Below are 13,461 nucleotides of genomic sequence, written 5' to 3' on the forward strand. Positions count from 1 at the left end.
GTTGGGCAACGCCATAGATGCAGAGCGGCAGCGGGCGGAAGAGGCACGGCTCACAATGCTCAGGGTGGAGAACTCCATGCGGAGGGCCCTGAGGCGGGCCGAGTGCCTTGAGGCAATCCGCAGGGGTTTGGACGTGGACACGTTGACGGCCCTGCGGACCCTAGGGGCCATGGAGGAGGACCACCTCCGGGACATTGAGCAGGAGTTCGATGATGCCCTGGCCCGGGACATCCAAAAGTGAGCCGTCAAACTAGCCCGCTGCCCTTGTACATAGTTATGTAGGTAGTGTTAGGTTTCCTTTTTTTTTAAATTTATTTTGGACCTTTTGGACATTGGCCACATTTTCGTATATAGTTCATTTTATTAGTTAGTGTAGTTAGATAGGTTTCATTTCTTTTGTTGGGATAATGGACCCTGGCTTGTTCGTATGTACATAGTTCACTGTTGGATTGTATTTTTCTTTCACATTTTAACCATGGAGCAATGGCTTTCAATTTTATTTCCCATTGGATTTTGTTTTGTGGACAGTGGCCCTCATTACGACCCTTGCGGAAATCGAAAAACGATGGCGGAAATGCAATACCGCCATCGAATAGCGCTCGGTGCGACTATGACCCGTCACCGCAAAGTACGAAGCCATTAGCGACACCGTAGTGAACGCCAACGCTAACTGCACCAAGCACGCGCGCGCGCGCCATGCCAAACCGCAAACACCACCATGGCGCAAGGGTACGCCAATTCCGACCCTAGCGGACATGTACCTAACGCCATCAGGCATGGCGTAATGTACCATTCCGCCATGGCGAGAAGTACGGCATCGCGAATCAACCGTAAACGGCCCCACTGAGTGCCTGTACACCGCTCCCTGCCCACAAAGTACAACTCCCCGTAGGTGCAATGAAGCCACATTGCAACCATTGAAATGTACAAGTCACCCATGCATGGCAACGAACAAAAGAAACACAAGAGGGGCCAATGGGAGCTGCAGGGCACAGATGGCACGAATACAGAAGCCATCCCAATGGACATGACCACAGTCCCCCACCAAGAAACGCACGCAAACACAGGCACCTGTGACCAGCAATATTCCGAAAATCACATCATTCCACCAGTCCACCTGGCTGACCGGCATCTGTTACACAAAACCCAATCCCCCGCCCCTGAGCATGACAACATTCAAACAGTCATATTGGCAGCCCCCATCCCTGACCTCACTGGGCTTCGTAGGCAAACGCGCCCAGCACAGTACCACGCAACTAAACCCCGAAGCTGGAACCCAATGCAGATCTCCTCACAATACATCGCCCCCCAAATAGGCATATGCCACAGCACTTGCAAAGAAAAACGCTACACGGGCCAAATCAGAATAGAAATTTAATGCACATCAAAGTCACCAAGCCCATACAGCCATCAGGCCATGAACTCCAAAACACCAATCACCATTGTGGGCTGCTTCCGCAAGAAATGACCAGCCACTACCTGTGTGTCGCCCTGTTCCCCCATGGTACACAGAGCCACATTCACGTACGAAAAGGCAACATGGAAGCGCACAGAACCGCAGGGGCGTCCCAATGGGGAGGCACTAGTCCAGCTGAAAGGCCGAAATGTTGCTCCGAGCCACCAGTACTGCGTAAGGGCATGTGGGCCATTGGCGATCGTCCCATAAGATCGTAATGCTGCTCCACTGATTAACACGAAGCAGCAGGTGTCGGGAGTAAAATCCATCTGCAGGAGTGGCATACAGATGGCAGTGGCAAAAGGGGAGGAGATACCTGTCAACCAAAAGAAAAGAAAAAGAACAGAATGGCCATCAGAACTACATTCCAACAACTCACTTCAATGATCACACGAAATCCACAGCCATATGCATGCTAGCCCACTCAAAAGGATCATCACCACCCCAAAACCACTTGCGACTCATAACCATCTATATCGAGGTGCAAACACCATCACAAACGAGTGTACCTGTGCATGCGTCTGTCAAAACAGAATCCATCAGATGGGAATGTTAACGTGCATGGACACAAGTGTCTGAGGGCGCCTCGAGACAGGGAGGGCTCAACAAGGCCAGATAGACGATGGTCCCACTATGGCAGCCCTGCATCACATAGCGTAGGGGAGGCGGATAGATCCCAAGAAGCCCTGTACACGGCAAACTCTGTATCAAATCACCTGCCCATGCATCCATCCATCATTCCCTCATCCCGGGATCAAAACGCCTGAATAATTACTCACATAACATTAGAAACATCCATTGAGTCTGTGCGTTATGCAGCCTGCTAAATCCACAGTGCCCCAGCCCGTAAATCCAGTGTTGTGAAGTAACATGTATTTGGGAACGGACGGCCTCATCGCCCACGTAGCTATTGCGCATCCCAAACTATTCATATCAATCATTGCTCCCTCGCCATGGGCCCTGTCTCAAGGACATAGAACAAGAGAACGTTATATTTGCAGTCAGACCTGTGGGCATCTCCTCGCCGCTAGCTGGAAACCGAAAGCGCCGCCCTTCGAATTCCTCATTTGCAACATCACGTCGAAAAGGCATCTGTGGCCGTTTGAAATCACTAATTATTCCATCGAGTGCGGCTGTGTGTGAAAATGGCAACTGCCTTCACCCACGAATGGGACGCCCCGCCCGTCGTTGCAACTCGGTACAGTGATGCATGAGGGCCCACCGTTACTCGAGTACTACGTTCCACTGACCCTTCACAAGTCTGTTCGCGACTGCACAGATAGTATGGGAAACAATGGGACCACAGCAGAATGAACATATCAACCAATCTTACACGGCCATCGGGTACAAATACATGATTGCAATAGCAAGATACAATTCCACGAATTGCAGCGTTGTGCGCGGGACGTGCTCGGCCAAAGGGGAGAGCAGTTTGCACAGGTGGAATCAATCACCACAGGTGGAGGCCATACAGCCTGAAAACACATAAATTGCACAGCCAGTCTCCTCCCACAACCACACCGAAATGCTACCGGCAGGACTCGCGATGTTGGCCCTGGGGGACCTGATAGCACTGCAAGTGCTCCGACTCCAAGAAGAAGACGAACACCAACTACAACCAGCCGCACGGAGGAGACGCAGGAGGAGGAGGAGGCCAAGGCAGGGCCAGCAAGGCCCACCAGCACAGCCACTACCACCATGCAGGCAGCCCGCAATCCCACGCCTCCGAGCACATCCGTTCAACCTCACAGATGAGCAGATCCACACCCTCTACCGTCTGGACCGGGACACCATAGCCGCCATTGTGGACATGACACAGGCTGACCTTGTCAGCATGATAGATAGCCCAACCGCCATCCCACCCCTATTGAAGGTGGTGTCTGTACTACACTTCCTGGCCACAGGCACCTACCAGCACACAGTCGGACAGTTGCATGGCATTTCTCAGCCACTGTTCTCACGGACACTATTGCAAGTGCTCGATGCCCTCCTGCAGCACGCAGACGACTACATCTCTCTACCACGCTCGGAGCAGGAAATAACCAACACAAAAGTGGGATTCCATGCACTTGCCGGCATACCGGGTTGCATTGGTGCCATCGACTGCACCCATGTTGAATTGGTCGTCCCACATGCCATGGAGGCCCAGTACCGCAACCGAAAACAATTTCATTCCCTGAATGTACAAATGGTGTGTGACTCCAACAGGATCATTACACATTGTTGTGCCCGATTCCCTGGATCAACCCATGATTCTATGGTCTTGAGGAACTCTACAATACCACGCTACATGGAGCGACACGCAGGGAACAGATCCTGGCTACTCGGTGAGTCTCATTACATGCATGATGATGTGGGGTATGTGAATTGGCAATGACCTGCCAGGAAGGGGGGGGGGTGTGCGTACGTATCAATGGCATTCCACATCATACGTTTCTCGTCCACATACAGGTGATGCTGGATATCCACTGAAGAGATGGCTCCTCACACCAGTCCGGAACCCACGGGACCAGCATGAGGAGGACTACAACCATGCCCACTCACGTACCCGTGTAGTCATTGAACAGGCATTCGGCCTACTGAAGGGCCGTTTCCGCTGCCTCAGCAGGTCTGGCGGGGCACTCCTGTACCGCCATGAGAAGGTTGCAAAGATGGTCATGGCATGTGTCATGCTCCACAACATGTGCGTACGTAGAAATGTGCCCATGCCCCCTGACGCAGAACTGCAAGCACCTGATGATGGTCATGATGAGGGTGGGGATGTGGCAGCACCTCATGGAGTCTGCGAGGCACCGGAGGCCCGTGACATTCGTCAGCATCTCATTGATGTATGCTTCTAGCACTCACGCCTGGTGGCTGATACATGGACACGGGACTCGTGGCACTGCGTGTGTCTGGGACATGCACAATATGGACTGTACGCCTATGATGGCCTAGTACACAAATATCAATGTCCACACTTCTCATTGGTTGATCGTGCACTTTTTATGGCATATGTGATATCATGTTGAACACCCTATCAACCCGCCACCCAAGTGAGCCCAACACACCCCCTCCACCCTCCTACCTCCCCCCCGAACACCAGTGTCCAAAGATGCTCATTGTCAGTGGGCTGTCGCTATTGCATGCCCCCTCTGCGGGTATCAGGGGCACCCCTGCCTGTGGAGCGCAGGTTCCTTCCAGATCTACGTTGGGGGCTGCCCTGGACGGAACTTGCAACGGATGATGTGTCTGCCTGCTCAAGTCCATGCATGTCCCTAAGGGTTTGCGAGAGCTCAGTGAGCACACGGCGCACTGCGGCAAGTTCGGCACATACGTCTTTGGACGTCGCATGCAGTTCCCCCCTCAGGCTCTCGGTGCTTCTCTCAATTTGTGCCCTTAGCGTCTCTGTACCTCTCTCCATTTCTGCCCTAAGTGTCTCAGTTGATGTTTCTATGTCTGCCTTAGTGCCCCCACATTCATCGGCATGGTCCTTGAGGAGTGTGGCCAGTTGCTGCTGTTGTTCGATCAACTGGTCGAGGGACTGTTGCCTCTGCTGGGCCATGGCCATTTGCGGGGGTGTCACAGAGGGGCTGTTGTCCTCATGTTGCCTTGCCACAGGGCTTGTGGGGGATGGCCAGTCGTCGTCTTGTGGGTGCCCCTGCGTGGTATCCTCATGTTGTACGGGATGGGACAGACAGGGGGATTGGGACAGGTCATGGATGGATCTGACTTCGGCATCCCCGTTTTCTGTGTCCGAGCATGCTGCCATCAATGGGGTGTCACCTATGGTGCTGCTGCCACCAGAGGCAGTGCCTTCTGTGGCATCCATTGGGGGGACCTGTGGTGGTGGTGTTGTGGGCATGCTGGCTGCTGGGGTGCCTGTTGATGTTCCCTCCTCTGTGCTGCCACCTGATTTGTGCTGCTGCCGTGTCTTGATGCGTGCAGCTGAGGTGGAGGGTCTCTGGCCGTTGGTCTTGGCCCTCTTTGCAGGTGTGCTGGTAGGGGTGCCCTGTAGCTCGTCGTTTGGATCGGACCCTGTGGTGGAGTAAAGGAGGGCGAGGGTTATTGATGGGTCTGTGGGAATTGGAATGGCATTGTATCACATGCTTTGGGGTGGTACCTGAGGGTGATTTGGGTCGGGGCCTTGGAGGTGCTTTGATTTGTGTGTGGAGTGAGGGTGCAGTTGTTTGGCAGCCTGCAGTTAGGGTGTGCCTGCTGCACGTGTAGTGCGTGTATTAGGGGTTTTTAATTATTTATGTATTTATTGTGGGTTTTAACGTGCGCTATCAGGCCGATGTGTGTGGACGTTCTCCTGGACATGTGTTTCTGTTGCACTATGTGGACGCATGGTACTTCACATGGATGGACTGTGTGGATTTGGCATTGTTTTATCTGGCCCACCTACCTGAATCTTCGGATGTCTGCACTCCTTTCTCCATCCCTCCGACTCCCTCTATGCTCTCCATTCCGATGGTGGAGGCACAGATTTCTTCCCAGGGGGTCAACTTGATGGGTGATTCAGGACCTCCCCCGGTGGCTGTGGCAATGTTGCGGTTGGCAGAGAGTATGCTGCGGACGCGTATCCGCAGGTCGTCCCATCGCTTGCGGCATTGCTGTGGGGTGCGGGGTGCGGTCCCCACCGCACTTACCCGCTGTGCCACCAGAGCCCATATGGCCTTCTTGTTTGCAAGTGCCGTCCTGGTCATTTGCGTGTAGAAGACGACGGCAGCATTCTCCTGGAGGGTCTCTGTTAGCACGGTGAGTTCCTCACGGGAGAAGTGGACCTGCCGCTTGCGGTCGCACGCTTTCTTCGCTACTTTTCCCATTTTTCTTGGTTTCGCTAGGGTGGTTGACGGGTTGGGGTGTGTTTCAGGGTAGTGATTTTAGTGGTTGTGTGGTTTTAGTGTTTTTATAGGTGTACGCCGGGATGTTTCCCGTTCCGGGCCCATGTTTTAACTTCCGTTTCCGTATATTTCCGGTCACCGTACTTTCCGGTAGGCGCACACTGCGGTGACCGCTAAGAGGGGTGGCGGTATTGCACCTAGGGCGCCGTACGGCGGCGGTGTGGGCCGTTTTGGGGTCATTTCCGCCATCGCGGACTTTGCACTTCCGCCGTGGCGTGGTGCTCGTGCCCGAGGGGTCGGAATGGGCCGCACTTTGCTCCTTCGTGCAATGGCGGAAACGCTATTTACGCTGTGGCGCTCCGGTCAGTCGCTTTCCGCCAGGGTCGTAATGAGGGCCAGTGACTTTGGACACCATTACTTTGGATTATGATTTTTGGTTTTGCTTTTTTTCACGGACATGCTTCTTTTCATTTTTGTACATTCCCATTTCTGTTTCTTTATTTTTGATTCTATTTATGTTTCCTTTAATACATATTTTTTTTATCGAACTTCAATGTGTAGTATCTCATTGGTTTCATGCATATCATGATATGGGTTTTGAGATTCACTGACACCCATTGGGTGTATGTGAGGGAAATGTGTTTGTTTCGGAACTTGCAATTGGTGTTCTGTCATGTAATTGCCAATTATGAGTGGGTGGATGCAATACTCGGGTTGGTGTTTTGCATTTGGAGGCTGACCATAGGGACCAGGGATCTAGATTGTGATGACATGTTGGCTGGAGAACATGAGTTGGACATGGGTGGGGGCCTGCTGGCAGGTGCCCCACAGTGCTGGGGGGTGGGGGTGGTGGGAGACATGGGTGGGAGCCTGGTGGAGGGTGCCCTTGCACTGCTGGGGGGTGGGGGTGGTGGGAGACATGGGTGGGGGCCTGGTGGAGGGTGACCCTGCACTGCTGGGGGGTGGGGGTGGTGGGAGACATGCGTTGGACATGGGAGGGGGCCTGCTGGCAGGTGCCCCACAGTGCTGGGGGTTGGGGGTGGTGGGGAACATGAGTTGGATATGGGTGGGGGCCTGCTGGCAAATGCCCCACAGTGCTGGGGGGTGGGGGTGGTGGGGAACATGAGTTGGACATGGGTGGGGGCCTGCTGGCAGGTGCCCCACAGTGCTGGGGTGTGGGGGTGGTGGGGAACATGAGTTGGACATGGGTGGGGGGCCTGCTGGCAGGTGCCCCACAGTGCTGGGGGGTGGGGGTGGTGGGGAACATGAGTTGGACATGGGTGGGGGCCTGCTGGCAGGTGCCCCACAGTGCTGGGGGGTGGGGGTGGTGGGAGACATGGGTGGGGGCCTGGTGGAGGGTGATCCTGCACTGCTGGGGGGTGGGGGTGGTGGGAGACATGGGTGGGGGCCTGGTGGAGGGTGACCCTGCACTGCTGGGGGGTGGGGGTGGTGGGAGACATGGGTGGGGGCCTGGTGGAGGGTGGCCCTGCACTGCTGGGGGTGGGGGGAGACATGGGTGGGGGCCTGGTGGAGGGTGACCCTGCACTGCTGGGGGGTGGGGTGGTGGGAGACATGGGTGGGGGCCTGGTGGAGGCTGCCCCTGCACTGCTGGGGGGTGGGGGTGGTGGGAGACATGGGTGGGGGCCTGCTGGCAGGTGCCCCACAGTGCTGGGGGGTGGGGGTGGTGGGGAACATGAGTTGGACATGGGTGGGGGCCTGCTGGCAGGTGCCCCACAGTGCTGGGGGTGGGGGTGGGGGGAGACATGGGTGGGGGCCTGGTGGAGGGTGACCCTGCACTGCTGGGTGTGGGGGTGGTGGGAGACATGGGTGGGGGCCTGGTGGAGGGTGACCCTGCACTGCTGGCGGGTGGGGGTGGTGGGGAACATGAGTTGGACATGGGTGGGGGCCTGCTGGCAGGTGCCCCACAGTACTGGGGGGTGGGGGTGGTGGGAGACATGGGTAGGGGCCTGGTGGAGGGTGACCCTGCACTGCTGGGGGGTGGGGGTGGTGGGAGACATGGGTGGGGGCCTGGTGGAGGGTGACCCGGCACTGCTGGGGGGTGGGGGTGGTGGGAGACATGGGTGGGGGCCTGGTAGAGGATGCCCCTGGTGGCTGGGGGTGCAGGGGGACATGCGTTGGTGGGCAGCAGTGCAAGTTGACATGTGGGTTGGCTGGGGGGCATGGCCATGGTGGATGGGGTGCCTGCAGGACATTTGCAGGGTAGGCCCCTGTGGTTTGAGCCACCTGCAGGGGCCGTGGAGGGTGTAGAGGGAACACCTGGGAGGACCCACACGTGCAATTCACGTGTGGTGCTCCCCGCGCACCCCTGTAATACACGTACCCTGATGGAATCGCGTGTGGAACTTCCCGCGCACCCCTGGAATACACGTACCCTGCTGATGTCGCGTTTGAAACTTCCCCCGCACCCTGATATACATGTACCCTGATGAAATCACGTGTGGAACTTCCCGCGCACCCCTGAAATACACGTACCCTGCGGAAATCGCGTGTGGAACTTCCCGCGCACCCCTGAAATACGCATACCCTGCTCGCACGGGGCCAATCGCGTGTGGAACTTCCAGCGCACCCCTGAAATACACGTACCCTGCTGAAATCGAGTGTGGAACTTCCCACGCACCCCTGAAACACACGTAGCCTGATGAAATTGCGTGTGGAACTTCCCGCGCACCCCTGAAATACACGTACCCTGCTGAAATCGCGTGTGGAACTTCCCGCGCACCCCTGAAATACACGTACCCTGCGGAAATCGCGTGTGGAACTTCCCGCGCACCCCTGAAATACACGTACCCTGATGAAATCGCGTGTGGAACTTCCCGCGCACCCCAGAAATACGCGTACCCTGTTGAAATCACGTGTTGAACTTCCCGCGCACCCCAGTGATACACGTAGCCCGCTTGCCGTGCTGGTACAGGGTTAGCACAGCCCTTTGCGATGGATTGGGGATTTTGATGGCTTTTCCCTGCGCGAGAGGCGTTCTTGGGGGCGTAACTGGCGCTGCTGCAGGGTCGCTGCGCCACTGTGCGCCACGGCTGGTTTTGGTAGCTGGAATCCATGAATACGCTGTGTGCCGAAATGGATTTTGCAGTGTGCGGCTTTGTCCAGTAAATCCAGACTAGGCAATCAGGCTTCCAGAAAGGACATAGCACAGAAACAGCCCTGGGAGATCTGAAGAGTCAGATCACTCAAATCATGGACAAAGGCAAGCCTGCTCTTCTGCTCCTTTTAGATCTCTCAGCCGCTTTCGATCTGGTTGATCACAAGACTCTCACTTCACACCTCACACACTCAGCCAACTTCTCCAAAGAAGCAGCCCTCTGGATCACCTCCTTCCTAGAGGGAAGAGCCATGAAAGTCTTCTCGGGCATCGCCAACGCCACTTCCACGACAATCCACTGCGGGATCTCTCAAGGATCATGCACTGCACCCACACTCTATAACTTGTTCACCAAGCCCCTCTTTGACAAAATTGACTCATATGGCATCACATACATGAACTACGCGGACGACACACAAGTACTTCTACCCCTTTCAGGATCATACAACGAAGACGCCAAGGCACTCCACACAATCTACTCCATCATCAAGGCATGGATGGCAGTTAATGGCCTTTGCCTCAATGGAGACAAGACTGAAATCATGATATTAGGTCAACAGAACACCCTAGACAAACTTGACAAACTGTACGCTAACTTCTCCATTGACAACTCCATCATCCCCGTATCCACAGCCGTAAAGACACTGGGAGTATATCTTGACTCTTCACTATCTATGATTAGACAAGTCAGCGCAATCACTTCCGCATCTGCACGCACCACCAAACTCATAAATGCCATCAAGCCCTACCTCTCTAAACCCAACTGCCTCTCTATAGCGAGGGCAACCATTGGAGCCAAACTGGACTACTGCAATGCACTCCTAGCAGGCACATCAGCCAAAAACCTAAACAGACTGCAAATCACGCAAGAACAATGCTCTCTGGGCCGCTCTTAGTATCCCAACAAGAGAGCATATCACCCAGGCCAGGCACTCAGCCCAATGGCTCCTGGTCAAAGAGCGGCTCACTCTCAAAATCCTCACCCTCACTCACAAATGCCTCTCACTCTCCGCCCCGTCCTACCTATCAGAAACCATCCTCAAACCATCCTCCTCCCGTCCCACCAGGACGCAATACTCCAACCTAATCTGCATCCCAGGCATCAAAAAAGCCAAAGCCGGAGGCCTAAGTTTCCCCTACATTGCAGCCAAGACCTGGAACGCTCTTCCTGCAGACATTAGAGCGGAAAACTCACTCCCTATTTTTCGCAGGAAACTGCAAACCTCATTCCTTGCATAATAATTAGGAAACTCTCAGGAATCCATGTAAATATACTGCATTGCTAATGTATTCATGTCTACTGTAAATACTGTATTTGTATGTAATTACTGTATCCTATGTAACTAAGATATTGTCTGTAACAAGCGCCACGATGCCCCCGGACTGACGTGCGCTCTACAAATCTGAATAAATAAATAAATAGATACACTAGAATGGCAGTGACCAAGATTATTTTTAATGCAAGGTATAGTAAACCTGTAGTTACCACATTTTCGTAAGCAATGTCTAGTAGGTTGGTAGGGAACAAAGGGTGTTTTAAGCAAAGTACAGTTGCTTGGTAGTGACTAAACTTTTTAAAGGAACCTACAGAGAGCAGGTGCCAACCAACAATTTAGGACAATCCTACTCATGGTATGAGCTTTGCAACTCATTTTTTCATTGTCGGCATGGTTCGGTTACATTGAATCACTTTTCCACACATACATCCATTGAGGCCTTCAGTGTCCAAAATGAAATTTACAGGGTGAAGTGATGCATGAATGGAATGTCAGTGTGGAATGCTAATGGAGCTCTGGGTGAGTGTTCTTAGAGTAAGAGTTGGAGTGAGAGCTGACTGGGGTGTATATGGGTCCAGTGGTCTGTGTATCTGTGCATGTAACATATCTACAATACATGTTAAGGAACTTACCTATTGGAAGTGGAATAAAGCTACTTAGGTTCTGACGTGGAATCAGCGTGGTTCTTCACTTCCGGAACCAGGTCACTTCACAGAGGTCAAATAACAATGTGGCCGCGGAGCAGCATTTGTCTTGTTAAAGAGTCCAGATTAGCAAACCGTGTTCTAGTTGTCATTCACGTGTCTGAGCTGATCAACTTATAACTGAGAGGAAACCGCACCGTGATTCGCGCGCAAAAAAAAATTTCATTCCTCAGGCTGCTTTGGCGCATATGGAAAGGTACTTCTTCCTCAGACTCAGGGCACTGTCAGTTGGTTTACTTAATTTATTTGGTGAATGAATCTTTTAAAATTATGCTCAGAAGAAGAGCTCTGGTTTGTCTTCCAAACCAGACCCTGCTAAATTCCCTTGAAACATGTTCCTTCTTCTCAAAGGACCTGGACGTGAAGGTCTGCATTTGCGCATGCGTGGCGTGCCTTCAAGTGGCAAGCATGAAACCCACTGCCCCCTCCAATCTGCAGCAAATGAAAAATACCTGAAACCTCTATCTGCAATTAGAACCCGCCAACTGCAGGATACCCACAAATCACTGCTGCCGCAATATGTCCTGGGATATCTCAGAGGTATTGCGACCTTCCAGCTTCAGTAAGGCTGCGAAAGGCTGACATCCAAGCAGTGGGCTACTGATTTTAAACGTCTAAATTAAGCACATTTTCAATCTGTTTTCAAAAGTAATACAAGAGCACAACCCACAAAAGTGATAAGAAAGTAAGAATGCTCCTAATCACAAAGAAAGCAAACGAAACACATTTCACTTTCTCCTATCGACACAAAGCACTTTACTCTCATCTTTTTAGAGGGATGTCCAGCCTGCAACGAGAGGAGGCATCGTGACATCACAAGGACGCCTTTTGTGACAGGCTTATGGAGCCAAATAGCACAATGTGTGTACACAGTGGCGTTTACCGTTGTATGTCTTGCTCTAAATCGTTTTAAATGATCAAGTTTTCCAAAGCACAAGCCCTGCACGGTCCACTAAAACTATGCAGTCCATTACACAGGCAATGAGCTGCCTTCTGGGAAGCAGCCAATGAAGCAGACATCTTCATAGAAGTGCAGTTATTTTCTAATGCTGCACAGCCAGATCTGTAGATTTTAGCAGCTCTGATTATGCTGCTAAACATTACGAGATATAACGCATGTTTATGGTCTCTCTGTTTCTCTATGGAATCTCCATGTGTCCTGGAATGTCAGTGGCGCTGAGATGCGTCACGTGTGCTGTTTGAATGTGGCTGCAGGATAATAGCTGGGATTTCACATGTACGGGTGAGAGAGGAATGTTTCACCGAGTGCTTTTAGTGCGTGTTGTAAATTAATGCGTTAGACGGAAATGAAGTGAACTTACTGATCCGAGGAAATCTAACATAGAAAAAGGGTAATAAATAAACGTACATCCACTTATGTCATGGGGAGCAGCGGGCATCATTTGGAAGAGCATCTTAAGTTATTTATTAAAGGGGCCGCGAGGTTTGCAGAAACCTGCCGTGAGGAAAGCCAGCAAATAGATGTGGCCCCACAGACCCCCAAGAAACACCAGTGTATCAATTGACAATACTGTTCCACATGGAGCACGCTCTCCCACCAGGGGTTCAGTGGAGGTAGGTGCATTTCCTAGTTTGGTTCTTAGGCTATGAGTCATCAGGTAATGTACACAGGTGCATTTCCTAGTTTGGTTCTTAGGCTATGAGTCATCAGGTAATGTACACAGGTGCATTTCCTAGTTTGGTTCTTAGGCTATGAGTCATCAGGTAATGTACACAGGTGCATTTCCTAGTTTGGTTCTTAGGCTATGAGTCATCAGGTAATGTACACAGGTGCATTTCCTAGTTTGGTTCTTAGGCTATGAGTCATCAGGTAATGTACACAGGTGCATTTCCTAGTTTGGTTCTTAGACTATGAGTCATCAGATAATGTACACAGTAGACATTACACCCACATTTTAACTTAAATACATAGACATAGATACACTCTCACACACGGCATTACCTTCAAAGAGCATTCATGCAATACACATAAGGCACATTACAACACTGCTCCCTCCCTATAGACCCAAAAGAGGACAGTGCATGTGAAAGATGCACAGAGCAAAAAGCTAATGCAAAATAG

Source organism: Ambystoma mexicanum, chromosome 2q (genome assembly GCF_040938575.1).
Source record: "Ambystoma mexicanum isolate Mex_15411 chromosome 2q, UKY_AmexF1_1, whole genome shotgun sequence".
NCBI lineage: Eukaryota > Metazoa > Chordata > Amphibia > Caudata > Ambystomatidae > Ambystoma > Ambystoma mexicanum.